Here is a 6,000-nt window from a genome sequence, read left to right on the forward strand (position 1 = left end):
ACCTTTATGGCGGGGTGGGAGGCTGAGGCAAATCGCCTGGCTGCTGATTACGCGCAGCCAGACACCAGGGCGATTAGAAGATCACACCAAGAAGCGCTGTGCATCAGAGAAGCTTTAAAAACCAGTTTCATGGCTGGCCAGGCTACAGTGTGAAATATCTGTTTGTTTCTCCTTCATGAAAACCCGCCCCCTTTATTGACTGATTTTCTGTAAGGAATCCACCCTGCCCCTTCCCCCAGCTTTCTTTCAAACCAAATAAAGTCACTATCATTTAAAAATCATTTATTCTTTATTAATAGATTAGAAAAAGAGGGAGGGAACCCGGGTGGTATTTGGGAGGAGGATTGCTGGGAAGGAAAAAGCCACAAAGAAAAGGTTAAAAAAATGACAGCCTTTTGCTTGGGCTGTCTACTGGGGTGGAATGGGAAGGTGTATGGAGCCTCCCCCCCCCCCCCGAGTTCTTACACGTCTGGGTGAGGAGGATACGGAACATGGGGAGGGGGGAGGGTGGAACAGTTGCTGAAGCGGCAGTCTGTTTTCCAGCAGCCGTTCCTGAACCTCCACCAGACGCCGGAGCAGCCCCAGCGTTGCATCCTTCATCCTCTGGTCTTCCTGCCGCCCCCTCTCATCTCGAGCATCTCTCCTCTCCTCACGTTGGTCCCTCCTCTCCTCACGTTGGTCCCTCCTCTCCTCACGTTCACTGACTTCTTTCCTATACTTTGAAACTGTTTCCTTCCACTCATTCACATGAGCTCTGTCACTGCGGCTGGATTCCATAATTTCCGAAAACATCTCCTCTCGCGTTCTCTTCTTACGACGCCTTATCTGTGATAACCTTCGGGATGGAGGAGGGAGGCTTGAGGAATTTGCAGCTGCTGTAGGGAGGGGAAAAAAGAGAGAATTGTTTTAAAAGCTACATTTTGCAGAACAATGCTTATACTCTTTCACGGTGACCAACACTGTTCACATTACATAGCACATGTGATTTCTGTGCAAGGTCGCATTTTGCCTCTTAATGCTGAGTGCCTGTGGCTTTGCTGCTAGAGATCACAGGTCTGGGCAACAGAATTCGGCTTGCATGCGGCCATGGTAAGCTTCTGCGCCCTCCTTTCCCACATACCAAGCATAGCTTGTAGAGTGCTGCAGAAGCCTGGCCAATCTCAGCCAGTGGGGGGGGGCAGTGGGGGGGGGCTTGTCTGGGCCCCTTCAGGCAAGTAGAGTGCTGCGGTTTTTCTGTTAACATTCGGCAGCACCAGAAAACAAACTAACCACCCCCTCCTCTCGCCATGAATTGTCTGGGATGATCGCTGTACCCCTCCCCCCCACCGCGTGGCTGGTAACAGGGAAGATCCCTGCTAGCCAAACGCGAAAAACTCAGGGCCAATTTCCCATCTGCGCTTGGCTAACTGCAGGGAAGGATTTATTTTCCGCCACAGGCAAACAGCCGAGTAGGAACGGCCACCTCTGTCCCCTTAATTAAGTTCCCGTATTTCAACCAGGTTACCAGGAGTGATATCACTCTCCTGAGGATTACACAACAAGATAAAGAACGGATGTTGCTTGAATGCCAGCAAACACCGGGACCATACGCTGCCAGGCTTTGTCAGGCAATGATACCAGATTACTTGCTGCAAGCATGGCGTGGTCAAGTGTCCTACCATGGAGGAGGGAATAAGGATGCACTGCCCAGAAACCTTCTGGCAAGGCTTTCGGAGTACCTCCAGGAGAGCTTCATGGAGATGTCCCTGGAGGATTTCCGCTCCATCCCCATACACGTTAACAGACTTTTCCAGTAGCTACAGACTTTTCCAGTAGCTGAACTGACTGCGAATGCAAAGTCAGGCAAAGTAATCATTAAAAACCGTTTGCTTTTAAAACAAGTTTTATATTTTAAAAGGTAAACTCACCTGAGGTCCCTTCCATGGGGTCAGAGTCTTGGGTACTGGCTTGGGAGGGTACTTCAGTCAGGGTGATAAAAAGATCCTGGCTGTTGGGGAGAACGGAGTGCTGTGTGCTCTCTGCAAGCTCATCCTCATCCTCCTCCTCTCCTCCATCGGCAGAATCCTCAGGCGTCGCTGATGAGACTATCCCCGACCCAGAATCCATGAACACAGGTGGGGTAGTGGTGGCAGCCCCCCCTAGAATTGCATGCAGCTCAGCGTAGAAGCGGCATGTCCGCGGCTCTGACCCGGAGCGACCGTTTGCCTCCTGTTTTTTGATAGGCTTGTCTGAGCTCCTTGACTTTCACGCGGCACTGCTCAGAGTCCCTATTGTGGCCTCTCTCCATCATGCCCTTGGAGATTTTTTCAAAAGTTTTTGCATTTCGTCTTTTAGAACGAAGTTCTGCAAGCACTGAATCCTCTCCCCATACAGCGATCAGATCCAGTACCTCCCGTACGGTCCATGCTGGTGCTCTTTTTCGATTATCAGCCTGCATGGTTACCTGTGCTGATGAGCTATCTGTGGTCACCTGTGCTCTCCACGCTGGGCAAACAGGAAATGGAATTCAAATGTTCGCGGGGCTTTTCCTGTCTACCTGGCCAGTGCATCCGAGTTTAGATTGCTGTCCAGAGCGGTCACAATGATGCACTGTGGGATAGCTCCCGGAGGCCAATACCATCGAATTGCGGCCACACTAACCCTAATTCGAATAGCTAAAATCGATTTTGGCACTACTCCGCTCGTCGGGGTGGAGTACAGAAATCGATTTAAAGGGCCCTTTACATCGAAATAAATAGCGTCGTTGTGTGGACGGTTGCAGGGTTAATTCGAATTAAAGCGGATAAATCCGAATTAAAGTCGTAGTGTAGACCAGGCCATAGACTCTAAGGTCAGAAGGGACCATTATGATCATCTAGTCTGACCTCCCGCATAATGTGGGCCACAAAACCTGACCCACCCACTCCTGGAAGAATTCTCTTCCTTGACTTAGCTGTTGAACTCCCCAAATCATTATTTAAAGACTTCAAGTTGCTGAGAATCCTCCAGCAAGCGACCCCTGCCCCATGCTGCGGAGGAAGGCGAAAAACCTCCAGGGCCTCTGCCAATCTACCCTGGAGGAAAATTCCTTCCTGACCCCAAATATGGCGATTAGCTGAACCCCGAGCATGCGGGCAAGATTCTCTAGCCAGTCCTCCTGGAAAAGTTCTCTGTAGTAACTTTTAATATCCCATCATTGACCATTGTTATTGACCTATTGACTAAAATCACTGTATCCCATCAAACCATCCCCTCCATAAACTTATCAAGCTTAATCTTAAAGCCAGAGAGGTCTTTCGCCCCCACTGTTTCCCTTGGAAGGCTGTTCCAAAACTTCACCCCTCTGATGGTTAGAAACCGTCGTCTAATTTCAAGCCTAAACTTCCCGACGGCCAGTTTATATCCATTCGTTCTAGTGTCCACATTAGTACTGAGCTGAAATAATTCCTCTCCCTCCCTGGTATTTATCCCTCTGATATATTTAAAGAGAGCAATCATATCCTCCCTCAGCCTTCTTTTGGTTAAGGTAAACAAACCGAGCTCCTCGAGTCTCCTTTCATACGACAGATTTTCCATTCCTCGGATCATCCTAGTGGCCCTTCTTTGTACCCGTTCCAGTTTGATTTCATCCTTTTTAAACATGGGAGACCAGAACTGCACACAGTACTCCAAATGAGGTCTCACCAGTGCCTTGTATAATGAAACCAGCACCTCCTTATCCCTACTAGAAATACCTCGCCTAATGCCTCCCAAGACAGCATTAGCTTTTTTCATGGCCACGTCACATTGCCGACTCATAATCATCCTGCGATCAACCAGGACTCCGAGGTCCTTCTCCTCTTCCGTTACATCCAACTGATGCGTCCCCAGCTTATAACTAAAATTCTTGTTAGTTATCCCTAAATGCATAACCTTACACTTCTCACTATTAAATTTCATCTTATTACTATTACTCCAGTTTACAAGGTCATCCAAATCTCCCTGCAGGATATTCCGATCCTTCTCCGAATTGGCAATACCTCCCAACTTTGTGTCATCCGCAAACTTTATCAGCCCACTCCTACATTTGGTTCCGAGGTCAGTAATGAATAGATTAAATAAAATTGGACACAAAACCGAACCTTGAGGAACTCCACTGGTAACCTCCCTCCAACCTGACAGTTCACCTTTTAGTACGACCCGCTGCAGTCTCCCCTTTAACCAGTTCCTTATCCACCTCTGGATTTTCATATCGATCCCCATCTTTTCCAATTTAACCAATAATTCCTCATGCGGTACCGTATCAAACGCTTTACTGAAATCGAGGTATATTAGATCCACTGCATTTCCTTTATCTAAAAAATCTGTTACTTTCTCAAAGAAGGAGATCAGGTTGGTTTGGCACGATCTACCTTTCGTAAAACCGTGTTGTAATTTGTCCCAATTGGCATTGACCTCAAGGTCCTTAACTACTTTCTCCTTCAAAATTTTTTCCAAGACCTTGCATATTACAGATGTTAGACTAACAGGCCTGTAGTTACCCGGGTCACTTTTTTCCCCCTTCTTGAAAATAGGAACCACATTAGCTATTCTCCAGTCAAACGGTACCACCCCCGAGTTTATGGATTCATTAAAAATTATCGCTAACGGTCTTGCAATTTCCCACGCCAGTTCTTTTAATATTCTCGGATGAAGATCATCCGGTCCGCCCGATTTAGTCCCGTTAAGCTGTTCGAGTTTGGCTTCTACCTCGGATACGGTAATGTCAATCCCCACTCCTTTATTCCCATCCGTCTCGCTTCTACTATTCCTCAGCCTTTCATTAGCCTCATTAAATACCGATGCAAAATATTCATTTAGATATTGTGCCATGCCTAGATTATCCTTAATCTCCACTCCATCTACAGTCTTAAGCGGTTCCACTTCTTCTTTCTTTGTTTTCTTCCTATTTATATGGCTATAAAAGCTCTTACTATTGGTTTTAATTCCCCTCACAAGGTCCAACTCTACTCGGCTTTTTACTTTTCTCACTCCATCTCTACATGCTCTGACCTCAATAAGGTAGGTTTCTTTGCTGATCCCCCCCTCTTCCATTCCCTGTACACTTCCTGTTTTTTCTTAATGACCTCTCTGAGATGCTTGCTCATCCAGCTCGGTCTAAATCTCCTGCCTATGAACCGTTTTCCCTTTCTTGGGATACACGCCTCTGACAGCTCCTGCAACTTCAACTTGAAATAATCCCAGGCGCCTTCCACCTTTAGATCCTAAATATGTTAGTCCAATCCACTTCCCTAACCAGTCTCCTTAATTTATTAAAGTTAGCCCTTTTGAAATCGTAAACCTTAGTCTCCGATTTAATTCTGTTAATCTTTCCATTTAGTTCAAACTGAATTAGCTCATGATCACTTGAGCCAAGGTTGTCCCCTACAACCATTTCCTCAACAAGGTCCTCACTACTCACCAGCACCAAATCTAAAATGGCATCCCCCCTCGTCGGTTCAGCAACTACTTGATGAAGGAATTCATCAGCTATTACGTCTAGGAAAATCTGAGCCCTATTATTGTTACTAGCATTTGTTCCCCAATCTATATCTGGGAAGTTAAAGTCTCCCATGATTACACAGTTCCTATTAGTATTTACTTCCCTAAAAACGTTAATGAGTTCTCTGTCCATATCCAGGCTAGATCCCGGCGGTCTATAGCACACCCCAAGCACTATCCCAGGGGAGGCTCTAGTAGTTTTTACCCAATGTGAGTAATGCCCAGACAGACTCCGTCTTATCCATTCCATTGCTTATTATTTCTTTACAGTTTACCTCATTATTGACATACAATGCTACTCCCCCACCTTTACCTTTGATCCAGTCTTTCCTAAACAGCACATACCCTTCCATACCTGTACTCCAGTCATGACTACTGTTCCACCACGTTTCAGTTATTCCTACGATATCCGGTTTCATTTCTTGGACAGGAGCTCCAATTCCTCCATTTTGTTACCTAGGCTTCTCGCATTGGTGTATAAACATCTTAATTTATGCCTTT

This window comes from Chrysemys picta, unplaced genomic scaffold, assembly GCF_011386835.1.
Source record: "Chrysemys picta bellii isolate R12L10 unplaced genomic scaffold, ASM1138683v2 scaf115, whole genome shotgun sequence".
In the NCBI taxonomy this organism is placed as follows: domain Eukaryota; kingdom Metazoa; phylum Chordata; order Testudines; family Emydidae; genus Chrysemys; species Chrysemys picta.